Genomic DNA, 19,421 nt, shown 5'->3' on the forward strand with positions numbered 1-19,421 from the left:
AGCCAGTTGGATAACCGTGCCCCAGTTTCAGAGCAAGGACTTGCAAAATCATCTGTCGATACCTGGACTTTTGTTATCATTTACAGTGAAATCAATTTCCCTCACGCTCAGTTTCCAAAAACAATTAGCACCACAGCCCTTTGTTTTGGGGTACAGATCATGTAGACACACTCATTTAACATTGAATTAAAACTGAACAAGATGAACTAACGATGAGAGGATCTTGCATTTAGAAAGGGACCAACGCTACAACAGACAATAGTATACAATCATAAAACTGATAACTGCTGGACTAGACATAATTTGGCAATAGCTATTTCTTGCTCAAGAGTCACCAAGGATTGTTTATTGTCCTGTTTGGAAATGCAGCATTTTGCTAAGAAAACAATGTATTATCTGTTATTCATTAACCTTTTGAATTTAGCCCTGACACTAATTACAGGAGACATTTCTAAAATAATAGCCAGTGCATGTTTTTTTGAAAATATTAGATGTTCCCTAATTAGCAGTGGCATGCAGATTAAAACAATTGTTCAGTCTGTAAACCCAGAACAAATGAGTGTACTTAAATTGTTTTTTCCAACTGTAATTAACAGATCATTGGTGAGAATGTCAGCTACACCGTATGGTTACTCTTCATAATATATCATTAATATATTATTGTTGTTTGTTATTGAAGCTTGATTTACAGACTTAAATGCTACCTTATTATATTTTTACGCTTCACTATCAGATTGTAAAGGTGCTTGTTTTAAGATAAAGAAAACGGAATGTCTGCGGATCCGACCTTTTCTCTGACCTTTTTTTCTGAGCGCTGAAGGTCCCAAACCTTCTGCACATGTCCGGATCACTTACTGCACATGACCAGAGAGAATTTCCAATGCCTCGCAAAGCAGGACACCTATTGGTAGATGGGTAAAATAAAACACAGGCGTTGAATATCCCTTTGAGCATGGTGAATTTATTAATTACACTTTGGATGGTGTATCAATACATCCAGTCAATACAAAGATACAGGTGTTTGCCGTGTAATCAGACATGTCTATACGTGAGTAAAATAACTACCAACGATGTATCTTTATAAAGGTAAATGTATTGCTAACTTGACGTTGCTTCACATTACAAGCCACGTGAGAGAGAGGGATGCTCCACAGTGATAACACCATAGTGTCCTTCCTAACTCAGTTGCCGGAGAGGAAGGAAACCGCTCAGGGATTTCACCATGAGCTCAATGGTGACTTTAAAACAATTACAGAGTTTAATGACCGTGATGTGAGAAAACAGAGGATGGATCATCAACATTGTAGTTACTCCACAATAGTAACCTAAATTACAGAACAGAAGGAAGCCTGAACAGAATAAAACATATTCCAAAACATGCATCCTGTTTGCAACAAGGTAATACTGCAAAAAAAATGACCAAATCAATTAACTGTTTGTCCTGAATACAAAATGTTATGTTTGGGGAAAATCAAATACAACACATTACTGAGTACCCCCTCCATATTTTCAAGTGTGGTGGTGGCTGCATCATGTTATGGGTATGTTTGTAATCGTTTTTCAGTATAAAAAAATAAACAGAATGGAGCTAAGCACAGGCAATCTTAGAGGGAAACCTGGTTCACTCTGCTTTCCACCAGACACTGGGAGATTAATTCACATTTCAGCAGGATAATAAACAAAATCACAAGGCCCAATACACACTGGAGTTGCTTACCAAGAATACAGTGAATGTTCATGAGTGGCCGAGTTTGACTTAAATATACTTGAAAATCTATGGCAATACCTGAAAATTGTTGTCTAGCAATGATCAACAACACATTTAACAGAGCTTAAAGAATTTTGAAAGTAATAATGGGCAAATGTTGCACAATCCAGGTGTGGAAAGCAATCTCTTACCCAGACTTACCCAGAAAAGACTCTGCCAAAGGTGCATCTACAAAGTATTGACTCATTATGGGGTATTGTCTATAGAAGGTGAGACAAAAAATCAATAACATCAGAACCACAAACAGCCACTGATGTTTGATTTTGTACATTTAAAAAATAGGCCAAAAGCTACGTCCTTCTCCTTCCCTGACTATTCCTAAATGTTTGTATTTTACATTGCTCGTATGTCAGATTTTTGAAATCACAATCAGAAAAGTATTTAGAGCCTTTTTCCTCTTTTTTCCCACACCTATTCCCAACTTAACCCGCCAAAATGACGCGATGTGGGACATTGGTACCTAGCCAGGTGCTAATGCGTCTCTCTCTCTCTCCTCACTGAATGAATGACAAATGGATGAATGGGTGATAATCATTCACTTTACAATTGAATTTAAATTAGGCCTAACAATGATAAGGAGGGTGAAGAGGTTGATTTCATTTAGGAAGACAATATTGATGAGTTTGTGTTATGCCTATATATCAGTGTTGACACTCATGTTTATAGCAAATAATTTGACCGTGCTCCATGTGTGTTGACATCATTCTCTTTTAAGTTTTACTTTGTAATAAGAAGCTGTTATGGGACCGTTTTAATTTCTATAACTCTATCTACTAGTTGAATGTATTGTAAGGGAAACTAAAACATGCTTACATGTTACAGTATGCCTTTAGAATAATGCAAAACATATCCTTGACTCTATCCGAGTTGATGAGCGAAGGGAAGCAAACGATGCCAGCCCAATGAATGAATGACAAATGGATGAATGGGTGATAATTGTGCACATTACTTGCAATTTAAATTGGGCCTAACTGAATGATGAAGAGGTTGATATAATTTATAACAACAATAGTGTAATGATGAGTTTTTGTTATGCCTATATTTATCAGTGTTAGTGCTCATGTTAATAATTTCATTGTGCGCCTTGTGGGTTGATACCATTCTCTTTTATGTTTTACGTAAAATAATCTGTTACGGGACTGTTTTATTTACTAACTATTTTACTAATCATATTTATTGTAAGGGAAATGAATATGTTGCAGTAAGCCTTTAGAATAATACAAAACCTATCCTTGATTCTATTCAAGTTGATGAGCGGGAAACAAACTACGTGTGAAGCAGCGGGGTTAGTGAGTGTGAAGCAGCGGGGTTAGGGAGTGTGAAGCAGCGGGGTTAGGGAGTGTGAAACAGCGGGGTTAGTGAGTGTGAAGCAGCGGGGTTAGTGAGTGTGAAGCAGCGGGGTTAGTGAGTGTGAAGCAGCGGGGTTAGTGAGTGTGAAGCAGCGGGGTTTGTGAGTGTGAAGCAGCGGGGTTAGTGAGTGTGAAGCAGCGGGGTTAGTGAGTGTGAAGCGGCGGGGTTAGTGAGTGTGAAGCAGCGGGGTTAGTGAGTGTGAAGCAGCGGGGTTAGTGAGTGTGAAGCAGCGGGGTTAGGGAGTGTGAAGCAGCGGGGTTAGGGAGTGTGAAACAGCGGGGTTAGTGAGTGTGAAGCAGCGGGGTTAGTGAGTGTGAAGCAGCGGGGTTAGTGAGTGTGAAGCAGCGGGGTTAGTGAGTGTGAAGCAGCGGGGTTTGTGAGTGTGAAGCAGCGGGGTTAGTGAGTGTGAAGCAGCGGGGTTAGTGAGTGTGAAGCGGCGGGGTTAGTGAGTGTGAAGCAGCGGGGTTAGTGAGTGTGAAGCAGCGGGGTTAGTGAGTGTGAAGCGGCGGGGTTAGTGAGTGTGAAGCAGCGGGGTTAGGGAGTGTGAAGCAGCGGGGTTAGTGAGTGTGAAGCAGCGGGGTTAGTGAGTGTGAAGCGGCGGGGTTAGTGAGTGTGAAGCGGCGGGGTTAGTGAGTGTGAAGCGGCGGGGTTCGTGAGTGTGAAGCTTCGGGGTTAGGGAGTGTGAAGCAGCGGGGTTAGTGAGTGGGAAGCGGCGGGGTTAGTGAGTGTGAAGCAGCGGGGTTAGGGAGTGTGAAGCGGCGGGGTTAGGGAGTGGGAAGCGGCGGGGTTAGTGAGTGTGAAGCGGCGGGGTTAGGGAGTGTGAAGCAGCGGGGTTAGTGAGTGTGAAGCAGCGGGGTTAGTGAGTGTGAAGCGGCGGGGTTAGGGAGTGTGAAGCGGCGGGGTTAGTGAGTGTGAAGCGGCGGGGTTAGGGAGTGTGAAGCGGCGGGGTTAGTGAGTGTGAAGCGGCGGGGTTAGGGAGTGGGAAGCGGCGGGGTTAGTGAGTGTGAAGCGGCGGGGTTAGTGAGTGTGAAGCGGCGGGGTTAGGGAGTGTGAAGCGGTGGGGTTAGTGAGTGTGAAGCGGCGGGGTTAGGGAGTGGGAAGCGGCGGGGTTAGTGAGTGTGAAGCAGCGGGGTTAGGGAGTGTGAAGCGGCGGGGTTAGGGAGTGGGAAGCGGCGGGGTTAGTGAGTGTGAAGCGGCGGGGTTAGGGAGTGTGAAGCGGCGGGGTTAGTGAGTGTGAAGCGGCGGGGTTAGGGAGTGGGAAGCGGCGGGGTTAGTGAGTGTGAAGCGGCGGGGTTAGGGAGTGTGAAGCAGCGGGGTTAGTGAGTGTGAAGCGGCGGGGTTAGGGAGTGTGAAGCAGCGGGGTTAGTGAGTGTGAAGTGGCGGGGTTAGGGAGTGTGAAGCAGCGGGGTTAGTGAGTGTGAAGCGGCGGGGTTAGGGAGTGGGAAGCGGCGGGGTTAGTGAGTGTGAAGCGGCGGGGTTAGGGAGTGTGAAGCGGCGGGGTTAGTGAGTGTGAAGTGGCGGGGTTAGTGAGTGTGAAGCGGCGGGGTTAGTGAGTGTGAAGCGGCGTGGTTAGTGAGTGTGAAGCGGCGGGGTCAGTGAGTGTGAAGCAGCGGGGTTAGTGAGTGTGAAGCAGCGGGGTTAGTGAGTGTGAAGCAGCGGGGTTAGTGAGTGTGAAGCAGCGGGGTTAGTGAGTGTGAAGCTGCGGGGTTAGGGAGTGTGAAGCGGCGGGGTTTGTGAGTGTGAAGCGGCGGGGTTAGTGAGTGTGAAGCAGCGGGGTTAGGGAGTGTGAAGCAGCGGGGTTAGTGAGTGTGAAGCGGCGGGGTTAGTGAGTGTGAAGCGGCGGGGTTAGTGAGTGTGAAGCGACGGGGTTAGGGAGTGTGAAGCGGCGGGGTTAGTGAGTGTGAAGCGGCGGGGTTAGGGAGTGGGAAGAGGCGGGGTTAGTGAGTGTGAAGCGGCGGGGTTAGGGAGTGTGAAGCGGCGGGGTTAGTGAGTGTGAAGCTGCGGGGTTAGGGAGTGTGAAGCGGCGGTGTTAGGGAGTGTGAAGCGGCGGGTTTAGGGAGTGTGAAGCGGCGGGGTTAGTGAGTGTGAAGCTGCGGGGTTAGGGAGTGTGAAGCGGCGGGGTTAGGGAGTGTGAAGCGGCGGGGTTAGGGAGTGTGAAGCGGCGGGGTTAGTGAGTGTGAAGCTGCGGGGTTAGTGAGTGTGAAGCGCCGGGGTTAGGGAGTGTGAAGCGGCGGGGTTAGGGAGTGTGAAGCGGCAGGGTTAGTGAGTGTGAAGCTGCTGGGTTAGGGAGTGTGAAGCGGCGGGGTTAGGGAGTGTGAAGCGGCGGGGTTAGGGAGTGTGAAGCGGCGGGGTTAGTTAGTGTGAAGCTGCGGGGTTAGGGAGTGTGAAGCGGCGGGGTTAGGGAGTGTGAAGCGGCGGGGTTAGGGAGTGTGAAGCGGCTGGGTTAGGGAGTGTGAAGCGGCGGGGTTAGGGAGTGTGAAGCGGCGGGGTTAGGGAGTGTGAAGCGGCGGGGTTAGGGAGTGTGAAGCGGCGGGGTTAGGGAGTGTGTAGCGGCGGGGTTAGGGAGTGTGAAGCGGCGGGGTTAGGGAGTGTGACCTAAACTATACCAAAGTTGTAATTGACAGATGCAGGGAAAGGAGCATCACTTTATCAAATCCTCCTTCAGAGTCACATGCAGGTAAAATGTTTCTGTATAGTATCAGAAGCAGCATTCTGCAGCTTCTGTGGAAGTTACCTTTGTCTAATAACTCAACATTCAAGAGGTGGCACTTTATTTCCAAATGTAACTTTTCCAAGAATATCTGTGCTGTCCATGCGTTTAGCACATTTTCATTGATTTATTTCACCTTTATTTAACCAGGTAGGCAAGTTGAGAACAAGTTCTCATTTACAATTGTGACCTGGCCAAAGCAGTTTGACACATACAACAACACAGAGTTACACATGGAGTAAAACAAACATACAGTCAATAATACAGGAGAAAAATGAGTCTATATACAATGTGAGCAAATGAGGTGAGATAAGGGAGGTAAAGGCAAAAAAAGGCCATGGTGGCAAAGTAAATACAATATAGCAAGTAAAACACTGGAGTGGTAGATTTGCAGTGGAAGACTGTGCAAAGTAGAGATAGAAATAATGGGGTGCAAAGGAGCAAAATAAATACAGTAGGGGAAGAGGTAGCTGTTTAGGCTAAATTATAGATGGGTTTTGTACAGGTGCAGTAATCTGTGAGCTGCTCTGACAGCTGGTGCTTAAAGCTAGTGAGGGAGATAAGTGTTTCCAGTTTCAGAGATTTTTGTAGTTCCTTCCAGTCATTGGCAGCAGAGAACTGGAAGGAGAGGCGGCCAAAGGAAGAATTGGTTTTGGGGGTGACCAGAGAGATATACCTGCTGGCGTGCTACAGTTGGGTGCTGCTATGGTGACCAGCGAGCTGAGATAAGGGGGGACTTTACCTAGCAGGGTCTTGTAGATGACCTGGAGCCAGTGGGTTTGGCGACGAGTATGAAGCGAGGGACAGCCAACGAGAACGTACAGGTCGCAGTGGTGGGTATGACCAGTCACATGACCACTCACCCGGTGGCATTGCTCTGGGTTCTAAGCAAATACTAGTAGCATAATAAACTTTAAGTATGCTATTCTGTTTTCTTTTAAAAACATTTTCTTATTCCCACAATGTTTCTTTAGACCTGCCAAAAATGAAATTATAATAGACCTCTTTGTGATGGACTTCAAATTTCAACTTCCATTTTTACTTATAGCCTAGAGTAACATAAACTAAAGAAAACGATGTAATGTTCTTTGAAATAATAGTTTTTAGTATTCTAATGTTCCCTAAGACATTTATAAACACAGCCAAATTAATATTATTCTGACAGAATATATCAAATGTATTTATTAGACCTTTAGAATTTTTGTGTCATTTGCTCGAAGTGTCGAGAATTCAGCTTTAGGCCTTTGTTTTTCACTATGACGTGTAGAATTATACAAAACATATCAACCCTTGCGGGTTGATATACATCTGATGCTAAACGTTCTCAACGTTCTCAACCTTCTCTTGCGGGTACTTTATAGGCTGAAAGACCAGGCAGTTCTAATGTTAATCCATTTTGAATTCAGGCTTTAACAAAACAAAATATGGAATAAGTCAAGGGGGATGAAAAACTTTCTGAAGGCACTAACATACCTGAATATAATAGTATAACGTTACTCTAAGACAAAAACACCACATATTTCTCTCATGTGGCCAAAATTCAACAGTGCACACTGCTAGGCAAAATACACAGGTAGGCTATGTTACAGTTTAACCTGAATCTGCTCTAAAATTCACTCACTGTACATCATTCAAAACAACACTTTAGGTTATTTTGAATCAACACTGTATAACTCAAGACGATCTAAATGCATATCCCCATGAAACTGATTGAGAACAAATGGTTGGAAGGCTGCATGGACGTTTGGCCGGGAAGAAAGGTCCTGAAAGGTCAGTTCCGCAGCCCCTGCCTAGAGAAAAATAACTCTCACACAAGGAATCAGCTTTCCCAACTGCTGTGTTTTCTGATGGCAGACTTTCGCCTATACTTCATATGCGTCCTAAACGTGACCCTCTCAGATACGGCACAACTCTTAAGTTGGTGGGTACAACATGGCTGAACTTGTCGGGGGGCTCTTATCGTATGAACCTAAGAGATTTCAATGGAGAGCAGCGCTCTGAGGAACGCCATGTGAGAGCAAAGGTGACTCATGGGTGCCAGGACATTTTAATATTTCATGCTGTGTTTAGCCATGAAATGCTTCACAGATGTTGTGTTTTTATCACATTTCTCTCCGCACCACCTTCTCTGACATCCTGCCTATTTATACAGCGCAGGGAAGAGGTAAGAGTAGGATTGTTCTTGTCTCTTTCATAATTATTGTGTATATATAGATCTTATGCTGAGTTCCGTTAAAACATGTTTTTCTGCAAATGGGTGTTTTAACCAACTTTTAAACCTCTGCTGGTAAAGACTATTTTGGATTATGATCGGCTTAGAGGTTGCTGTAATGTCAGTGCTACATCTATTTTGGTTGAGAATGACGCCAACTGGAAAACCATATCTTTGCGAAAACCTGCATGCACTTCCAGAAACATCCATCTGTGATATCGATCAGAAGTAATTCAATAGGGTATAAGTAACAAAGGAGAATGTACAGGAGCCCCAGACAGAAACCTGAAACTTGGATTTAACCTCAAACTTTTAATTTGGTAGAGGACACAAATAAGTATTGTAACAAGGTTTTATACTTACAAAGGGGACCAAGGTTGTTATTATTGCAGAGGCGGCATTTGACTACATTTATCTCTCAACCATTTAAACCTGAGAGAAGTGAGAGAATCACCGTTTGTTTTCACAAGATAATAATGCCACTTTCACAGAAAATACAGACTTTATAGGAAGCCCTGGCAATTCCTAACATTCACTTGTGTTTCTTAGTAAGATTTCATAGCTGTAACCTTCACCCATGCTTCTGAACCTGGAACCTCTGATATGCAAGTTATTATCTCTTGAGGAATTCTTAGTCATTCTACACTGAATAAAAATATAAACGTAACGTATAAAGTGTTGGATCCCATGTTTCATGAGCTAAAACAAATGATCCCAGGAATGTTCCAGATACACAAAAAGCTTATTCTCTCAAATTTTGGTCACAAATGTGTTTTCATCCCTGTTAGTGAGCATTTCTCCTTTGCCAAGATAATCCATCCATCCATCTGTAGCCAGATAATTGAATGTTATCTACCATAAGTCACCTCCAACGTTGTTTTAGATATGTGACAGTACAACCGCAGACCATGTGTAAGCACAGGACATCCACATTCTGCTTCTTCAACTGCGGGATCATCTGAGACCAGCCAACTGGACAGCTGATGAAACTGTGGCTTTGCACAACTGAAGAATATCTGCACAAACTGTCAGAAACCATCTCAGGGAAGCTCATCTGTGTGCTCAAATCAAATCAAACTTTATTTGTCACGTGCGCTGAACACAACAGTTGTAGACCTTACAGTGAAATGCTTACATACAGGCTCTAACCAATAGTGCAAAAAATATATCAGGTGAACAATAGGTAGGTAAAGAAATAAAACAACAGTAAAAAGACAGGCTATATTCAGTAGCGAGGCTATAGAAGTAGCGAGGTTGAATACAGACACCGGTTGGTCAGGCTGATTGAGGTAGTATGTACATGTAGATATGGTTAAAGTCACTATGCATATATGACGAACAGAGAGTAGCAGTAGCGTAAAAGAGGGGTTGGCGGGTGGTGGGGGGAACACAATGCAGATAGCCCGGTTAGCTAATGTGCGGGAGCACTGGTTGGTCGGCCCAATTGAGGTAGTATGTACATGAATGTATAGTTAAAGTGACTATGCAAATATGATAAACAGAGAGTAGCAGCAGCGTAAAAAGAGGGGTTTGGGGGGGGGGGACACAATGCAAATAGTCCAGGTAGCCATTTGATAACCTGTTTAGGAGTCTTATGGCTTGGGGGTAAAAACTGTTGAGAAGCCTTTTTGTCCTAGACTTGGCACTCCGGTACTGCTTGCAATGCAGTAGTAGAGAGAACAGTCTATGACTGGGGTGGCTGGAGTCTTTGACAATTTTTAGGGCCTTCCTCTGACACCGCCTGTTGTTGAGGTCCTGGATGGCAGGCAGCTTAGCCCCAGTGATGTACTGGGCCGTAGGCACTACCCTCTAGTGCCTTGCAGGCAGAGGCCGAGCAATTGCCGTACCAGGCAGTGATGCAAACAGTCAGGATGCTCTCGATGTTGCAGCTGTAGAACCTTTTGAGGATCTCAGGACCCATGTCAAATCTTATTAGTTTCCTGATGGGGAATAGGCTTTGTCGTGCCCTCTTCACTACTGTCTTGGTGTGTTTGGACCATTCTAGTTTGTTGTTGATGTGGACACCAAGGAACTTGAAGCTCTCAACCTGCTCCACTACAGACCCGTCGATGAGAATGGTTGGCGTGCTCGGTCCTCCGTTTCCTGTAGTTCACAATAATCTCCTTAGTCTTGGTTACGTTGAGGGATAGGTTGTTATTCTGGCACCACCCGCCAGGTCTCTGACCTCCTCCCTATAGGCTGTCTCATCGTTGTCGGTGATCAGGCCTACCACTGTTGTGTCGTCTGCAAACTTAATGATGGTGTTGGAGTCATGCCTGGCCATGCAGTCGTGGGTGAACAGGGAGTAGAGGAGGGGACTGAGAACGCACCCCTGGGGAGCTCCAGTGTTGAGTATCAGCGTGGCAGATGTGTTGCTACCTACCCTCACCACCTGGGGGCGGCCCATCAGAAAGTCCAGGATCCATTTGCAGAGGGAGATGTTTAGTCCCAGGATCCTTAGCTTAGTGGTAAGCTTTGAGGGTACTATGGTGTTGAACGCTGAGCTGTAGTCAATGAATAGCATTATCACATAAGTGTTCACTTTGTCCAGGTGGGAAAGGGCAGTGTGGAGTGCAATGGAGATTGCATCATCTGTGGATCTGTTTGGGCGGTATGCAAATTAGAGTTAGTCTAGGGTTTCTGGGATAATGGTGTTTATGTGAGCCATTACCAACCTTTCAAAGCACTTCATGGCTACGGACATGAGTGCTACGGGTCTGTAGTCATTTAGGCAGGTATCCTTTGTGTTCTTGGGCCAGGGACTATGGTGGTCTGCTTGAAACATGTTGATATTACAGACTCAATCAGGGACATGTTGAAAATGTCAGTGAAGACACCTGCCAGTTGGTCAGCACATGCCCGGAGCACATGTCATGGTAATCCGTCTGGCCCTGCAGCCTTGTGTATGTTGACCTGTTTTAAAGGTCTTACGCCGGCTACGGAGAGCGTGATCACACAGTTGTCCGGAACAGCTGATGCTCTCATGCATGACTCAGTGTTGCTTGCCTCAAAGCGAGCATAGAAGTGATTTAGCTCATCTGGTAGGCTTGTGTCACTGTGAAGCTCGCGGCTGTGCTTCCCTTTGTAGTCTTTAATAGTTTGCAAGCCCGGCCACATAAGACGAGCATCGGAGCCAGTGTGGTATGATTCAATCTTAGCCCTGTATTGACGCTTTGACTGATTGATGATTCGTCGCAGGGCATAGCAGGATTTCTTGTAAGCATCCGGGTTAGAGTCCCGCACCTCTACCCTTTAGCTCAGTGCGAATGTTGCCTGTAATCCATGGCTTTTGGTTGGGGTATGTACGTACATTCACTGTGGGGACCAAGTCCTCAAAGCACTTATTGATAAAGCCAGTGACTGATGTGATGTACTCCTCAATGCCATCTGAAGAATCCCAGAACATGTTTCAGTCTGTGATAGCAAAACAGTCCTGTAGTTTAGCATCTGCTTCATAGACCACTTTCTTATAGACATATGAGTCACTGGTGCTTCCTGCTTTCATTTTTGCTTGTAAGCAGGAGTCAGGAGGATAGAGTTGTGGTCAGATGTACCAAATGGAGGGTGGGGGAGAGCTTTGTACACATCTCTATGTGTGGAGTACAAGTGATCTAGAATTATTTCCCTCTGGTTGCACATTTAACATGTTGATGGAAATTTGGTAGAACTGATTTAAGTTTCCCTACATTAAAGTCTCCGGCGACTAGGAGCGCCACCTCTGGGTGAGTGGTTTCCTGTTTGCTTATGTCTTATACAGCTGACTGAGTGCGGTCTTAGTGCCAGCATCTGTCTGTGGTGGTAAATAAACAGCCACGAAAAGTATAGCTGAAAACTCTAGGCAAGTAGTGTGGCCTGCAACTTATCACAATATACTCTACTTCAGGCGAGCAAAATCTAGAGACTTCCTCATCAGTGTCTTGACCTGATTGCAGTTCGGCATCATAACTGAATTCAGTGGGCTTTGGGACCTTATATAGAAAGGCTTTGGGACCTTATATAGACAAGTGTGTGCCTTACCAAATCATGTCCAATCAATTGAATTTCCACAGGTGGAATCAAGTTTTAGTGGTCACTATTTAACAGTCTGATGGCCTTGAAATAGAAGCTGTTTTTCAGTCTCTCAGTCCCAGCTTTGATTCACCTGTACTGACCTCGCCTTCTCAATGGTAGCGGGGTGAACAGGCCATGGCTTGGGTGGCTGAGGTCCTTGGCCTTCCTGGGTGAACAGGGAGAACAGAAGGGGGCTGAGCACGCATTCTTGTGGGGACTCTGTGTTGAGGATCGGCATAGTGGAGGTGTTGTTGCCCGTCAGGAAGTCCTGAATCCTGGATAGGATTCAGACCCAGTGTCCCGAGCTTAATGATGAGCTTGGAGGGTACTATGGCGTTGAACACTACCAAAAGGAATATGTTATCTGAAGCTCGTTTCTGCACATCTTATTCAGTCTACTTCCAGTACTAGAGTTGATGTAAGTGGAAAAGATGTGAGGTGGTAGTCAACCACTACTGCTATAAATTTGAGTGCATTCCAATGCTCAAAATGGGGAATTCACAAATTCCGGATGGAATGCTGCCGAGACTAGTACATTCCTATGCTACTAACAGCTATGTGATGGGAAAACGAGTACAGCCATTTTGTTCTACTTATTGACATTCAATTGGAAAATGCTTGCAATAGGAAAATTAGCTACACTAAAAACTACTTATTTTACTAATTAAACTCATGATGGATTGTAAAAACTGACATTTTAGCACCCTGTAGTTGGGTAGGGGGATGAAAACATAATATTTGAAAAGTCATTGGAGAAAAAGCAGCACTCTGAGACCCTTGATTGAGTTGGAGACATGCGTGGCCACATCTCCAACTGCCTTTTTACTCTCTGTCCCAGTTAGTTTGAGATTCAATAGAACAATCAATCCTAGCTAAGGCAAATCACAAGTGATAGAACCAAATAATGGGCAACATGTAAATTAGTTAAAGAGTCTCCTTTTGATTGTGGTCCCTTAAAATATTTATTGATTTCTAGTGGGAATTTAGATATTTATTAAGGGGATTATTAAAATGAAATGAAATCATCTGAAGATGATTATCAATGGTTGTTTAATTTCATTAACACTGTGTACACAACTGGAATTTTCCCCAGGTTCTATGGTTTATAAAACATGCGCATGCTACCGGCCTATTTCACTAATGACTGCCGACCCTAAACTCATGGTAATAGCGGCTAGAAAATTTGACTGAGTTGTGGTGTGATCCCACACAGAGACAGGCCAGGTTTGTTTGGCTATAAATAACCCCGCTTGGTACCATGGGGATGTACTGCCATCACACCAGTGCAGACAGTGACTACGACTTTAGAGGAAAGAGTGCAGGGGACAGGGTTCAGGACAGGTGCTAGAGGTAATAAGGTTGGCTGGCCATATGCTCAATAGGATGCCATGTGAATAATTTAGAACACTTCACAGATCTAATCTCCCTCTAACACACTGGAATAACTGACATTGGTATTTTTTCAAGCGTCTGTGCTACGATAGAAAGGCATATTTACGCCACACCTAAAAAATGTAGTTGACATCACAATCCATACTAATAAAATGTTGTTTAATACTAAATTTATATTTTGTTTAATATGAGTGATTTCTCATGTTTTGTTAAGTGATGAATAAGCGATACAGATGCTCGTGCATTTTGGGAATTATTATTGAAATGTTTCTATGAAGTTGTGCAAGGTACATCTGCTGTTTTATTTAGTATGCGAGGTATTAGTCTGCTGTTTGGTTTAATAGTGATGGATAAGTGATACAGAGCCAGTGCATTTTGGGAATACATTTGTTTGATATTGAGGTTTTAGCTATGAGGTTGTTTGAGCTCAAATTTGTTTGTTTAATCTCAAATCATGTTTTCATAGGTATTAACATGTGCTGCCTAGTTAAAACTTGAGAGAGTACTCAGAAGCATGTATTTCAGTCAATTGATTTGAATATCCCAGTTTATGGATTGTTTTTGAAGTGTAGGTTATACTTCAAACATCAGAGAACATAAGCTTTCCTTTTAATTCAGAACTCTTGAATACTGCATGAAGGATATCAATAGAAGCAGGTTCTGAAGAATTGAAACAATTGATCATGTGAATACTTTTTGTGTGCTTTTTATCATGCTTAGTAACAAAGTGTGGAACTCTTTGAAGACATGAAACGAGATGCATTTAATGTCAACTTGGCAACAGAGAGAAAACAAAGTCATTATCCTCTGAGCAGACTTTCTAACTGTGTTATAAGAGACACAACCAAGCAATCAAATCTCTGCCTTCTTAATAACATGGGGTGGTCGTTAGGAGTTGGATCATTAGCTCAGTAGCAACAAATGCAATTTGTGAGCAGTAGACATCAATAGGTACTAACGGCTAAATTCAATCAAATCCACATTGGCATATTTACCAAGTAGCGTGCAACTGTACTTTTCCATTCCTTTTTTTTAAAATATTTTATTTAACTTTTTTTTTCAAACATGTAAAAAACATACATGGACAAAAACAATAAACAACATAAAGTTTACATAAATTTCCACAAACATTAATGACATCACACTTGCCCAGACCCACATGTTCACACTGTATCCACACCCAATGTTGTTTCTAATACTTGTAAGATTCTACCCCATATGACTTCAAATTGTGTTATGTTGTTTCTGTCTGTGGCCAGATTTTTTTCCCAAATTTAAATAATAAAGTATTTGATTCTTCCATTCTCTTAACGTTGGAGTATCATTTTACTTCCAGTATTTAAGTAATAGCTTCTTCAATATAAGTGACGGAAAGAGTATTGTCCAACCCATTGGGTATCTTACCGCACCCCCATATGCCATGTCTTGAAATAGGCAGATAGACGGATTAAAAGTAAACTTACATTGTAAAACTTTTGAGAGACAGCTTTCTAACTCTGCCCATAACTTTTGGACTTTATAGCACTCGCTGAAGACATGAAGGATTGAGTCATTGTACTTTTCCATTCCTTCCATCAGGAAATGAAATGGCGGAATGGTTCTGGGTACAGTGAAAATTCTAAGGAGACTTCAGTTTTCACAGGAAGTAGTAATAGTAGTGTAAAATAAAGATACCTCAATATTCAGTATGTCTGTGACAGGTTTGATTAAATACTGGCCTTGGGCAACAGAGTACTAATTAGCTTTGTCAGGCGTTGTTTCCGTCTTTGTATTCCCAGCTCCTTTCCACACAAACGCATGCTATTCTGAAAACTGAAAGCATTTACCTGAAAGGAGAGTCTTATAGTACACTACATTATTCTTCCATTTTATTTGACAATACTGTAACACAGGTTAGACCTGATTAAGCCCATAGCACATTTATTTTCACTAAAGTTTATGAAGAGAATATCTTACTGGCACCTTCTAGCTGTTTGTTCTCTAACTTAACATTTTAGTGGATTTTTTAACTCAGAAGTTTACATACTGTCACAAACGCCATCTTGAAAATGACCGGACCAAGGTGCAGCTTGGTGAGCGTACATTCCTTTTATTTTAAATGTCGCCAACAAAACAATAAACAACAAAACGAACGTGAAGCTCTGTAAGGCTATGCATGCCACTAACAAAGACAACAACCCACAAATGAGAAAAGGAAAAAAGGCTGCCTAAGTATGATTCCCAATAAGAGACAACGATAGACAGCTGTCCCTGATTGAGAATCATACCAAAAACAAAGAACCAGAAAGCATAGACTTTCCCACCCGAATCACACCCTGACCAGACAAACATAGAGAATAAAAGGATCTCTACGGTCAGGGCGTGACACATACACCTTAGCCAAATACATTCAAACTCTGTTTTTCACAATTCCTGACCATTAATCCCGGTAAAAATTCCCTATCTTAAGTCAGTTAGGCTCACCAATTTTTTTAAAAACCTCTCTAGGGTATATGGGACGCTAGCGTCCCACCGGGCCAACATCCAGTGAGATTGCAGAGCTCCAAATTCAAAAACAGAAATACTCATTATAAAAATTCAGAAAAGATACAACTATTTCACATAGGTTTAAAGATTAACTTCTTGTGGATCCAACCACAGTGTCAGATTTTGTTTGCATGTTTTCTTCAGTAATCCACAGGCTCAAACGCAGTCACAGCAAGCAGACAAAAAAAATCCAAATTGTAATCATAAAGTTCATAGAAAGATGTCAGACGATGTTTATATTCATTCCTCAGGTTATTTTTAGCCTAAATAATCAATAATATTTCAACCGGACAATAACGTTGTCAATATAAAAGGTAAAAAAGAAAGGCACTCTCTCGGTCGCACGCATGAAAAAGCTCTGTGACATGGCAGGGTACACTCACTCAGACTGCTATTACTCCCTCATTCTTCAGAATAGAAGCCTGAAACAATTTCTAAAGACTGTTGACATCTAGTGGAAGGCATAGGAACTGCAATTTGAGTCCTAAGTCAATGGATACTGTAATGGCATTGAAAAGAAAACTACAACAACAACAAAAAATCCTACTTCCTGAATGTATTTGTCTCAAGTTTTTGCCTGCCAAATCAGTTCTGTTATACTCACAGACATTATTTTAACAGTTTTGGAAACTTTAGAGAGTTTTCTATCCAAATCTACTACTATACTATCTTCTGGGCCTGAGTAGAAGGCAGTTTAATTTGGGCACGATTTTCATCCAAAATTCCAAATGCTGCCCCCTACCCTAGAGTTAAGAATGTGAAATGCCAGAATAATAGTAGAGAAAATGATTTATTTCAGCTTTTATTTCTTTCATCACATTTCCAGTGGGTCAGAAGTTTACATACACTCAATTAGTATTTGGTAGCATTGCCTTTAAATTGTCTAATTTGGGTCAAACTTTGCAGGTAGCCTTCCACAAGCTTCCCACAATAAGTTGGGTGAATGTTGGCCCATTCCTCCTGACAGAGCTGGTGTAACTGAGTCAGGTTTGTTGGCCTCCTTGCTTGCACATGCTTTTCAGTTCTGCCCACACATTTTCTATAGGATTGAGGTCAGGGCTTTGTGATGGCCACTCCAATACCTTGACTTTGTTGTCCTTTTGCCACAACTGTGGAAGTATGCTTGGGCTCATTGTCCATTTGGAAGATCCATTTGCGACCAAGCTTTAACTTCCTGACTTGAGATGTTGATTCAATATAGCCACATAATTTTCCTACCTCATGATGCCATCTATTTTGTGAAGTACAGCAGTCCCTCCTCCAGCAAAGCACCCCCACAACATGATGCTGCCACACCCGTGCTTCACGGTTGGTCAGCATGGCCAAACAGTTTTATTTTTGTTTCATCATACCAGAGGACATTTCCCCAAAAAGTACGATCCTTGCAAACCGTAGTCTGGCTTTTTAATGGCGGGATAGGAGCAATGGCTTCTTCCATGCTGAGCAGCCTTTCAGGTTATGTCGATATAGGACTCGTTTTACTATGGATATAGATACTTTTGTACCTGTTTCCTCCAGCGTCTTCACAAGGTCTTTTGCTGTTGTTCTGGGATTGATTTGCACTTTCACACCAAAGTACATTAATATCTAGGAGACAGTACGCGTCTCCTTCCTGAGCGGTATGACGGCTGCGTGGTCCCATGGTGTTAATACTTGCATACTATTGTTTGTCCAGATGAACGTGGTACCTTCAGACTTTTGGAAATTGCTCCCAAGGATGAACCAGACTTGTGGAGGTCTACATTTTTTTCTGAGGTCTTGGCTGATTTCTTTTGATTTTCCCATGATGTCAAGTAAAGAGACACTGAGTTTGAAGGTAGGCCTTGAAATACATCCACAGGTACAGCTCAAATTGACTCAAATGATGTCAATTAGCCTATAATAAGCTTCTAAAGCCATGACATTATTTTCTGGAATTTTCCAAGCTGTTTAAAGGCACTGTCAATTTAGTTTATGTAAACTTCTGACTCACTGGAATTATGATACTGTGAATTATAAGTGAAATATTCTGTTTGTAAACAATTGTTGGAAAAATTACTTGTGTCATGCACAAAGTAGATGTCCTAACCGACTTGCCAAAACTATAGTTTGTTAACAAGAAATTTGTGTAGTTGTTAAAAAACGACTTTTGATGACTCCAACCTAAGTGTTTGTAAACTTCCCACTTCAACTGTAGATAAGAGTATATAGCATAAAGATGTTTATATCTGACCAAAATTACATTGGCTTCCATTGCCTGTAAACCTGATTCGGTGAGTTATTTCAGACAACGCTAATCCTTTTAGCCTTCCTAACAGTGGTGGATTCTGCCAGTCTTTCTAGGCTGGCCTCAAAACATATGCCATCTCCTGAGCAAAATGTCACTCACAATGTGGCGTGTCAGAGGGCAAGCATAATTCAATTCAATTATAAAGCCCTCTAAACGGACTACTGGATTATCCTCTATGGTTTCCTCAAGTGTAATGATGTAACTCTCTGTTTTTAGATTAGGCCCTAGCACTCTCTAGCATAAGGGGAGTCTAAAAGAGGAAGAATTGGCCTCTCAATTTAATGCACATTGGCGTAATAAGCGTTAGGACTCATTATTGGATGGAGAAGAGCCTCTAATTTAGTCCCTCAAACACAAGTAATGAGGCATTTGAAATATTCTGGCGACATTAGGAGAATAGAAATTGGAGAGTCAGCTACTAAGCTTTTTTCTTTGTAACACATTAAGTGCTCTCTTCATTTTTTTCCTACCACAGGGAGTGGAGAGTCAATTTCTCACCTATTGAGTTCTACGGCTATTTGGCCTGCTTTGCGCTGCCTTCCCATACTCATTTACATAATGATTTTATAGCGGGTGTGAACCAGAAGCACATTCAAGGCTATTTTGCCAAGCTTTATTTTGGGCTTTTATCCAAAGGCAGAGATGCAAATTATGCATGTACATAATGTCTGATGCTTAATAAATATCAGCTGCTCTAAGATTTTTCCTTAACATGTTACAGTAGTGATTGGGACTTTACTAAACCAACCATGGCCAGCTTTAGCTTTTTGGGGGCCCTAAGCCAAACATTTTAGTGGCCCCTTTATGATGGCAGAGTGAAAAAGTTTTTGAGTTAATTTCCTGCAATTCCACACCTTTTGCCATGGGGCTGAGTGAAACTTTGCCATTTTGAAACGTATTAACTGCAATTCTACACATTTTGCCATGATTTATGCTATTTTAATATGGCATTTGAGTGAGAGTGACTAACAAAATCAAGTGGAGCCCGTGAGGATCAGGGACACTGGGCACATGTCCTGCGTCAGTAATTCGACAATGATAACTAAGTTTAGACAGCTGGCAAAAAAATGTTTTGCTGTCATTGGCTAGTATTGCAGAACATTTTTGGTAGAGTATATATACAGTGCATTCAGAAAGTATTCAG

At 42.7% G+C, this 19,421-nt stretch overlaps 1 protein-coding gene across 2 annotated transcripts in view; it reads left to right on the forward strand.

The window, feature by feature from the left end:
* Positions 1-19,421, forward strand: part of LOC139422047 (opioid-binding protein/cell adhesion molecule-like) — a 391,772-nt gene that overhangs the window by 279,586 nt on the left and 92,765 nt on the right. The window lies entirely within an intron of this gene.

Source organism: Oncorhynchus clarkii, chromosome 12 (assembly GCF_045791955.1).
Source record: "Oncorhynchus clarkii lewisi isolate Uvic-CL-2024 chromosome 12, UVic_Ocla_1.0, whole genome shotgun sequence".
Taxonomy (NCBI): domain Eukaryota; kingdom Metazoa; phylum Chordata; class Actinopteri; order Salmoniformes; family Salmonidae; genus Oncorhynchus; species Oncorhynchus clarkii.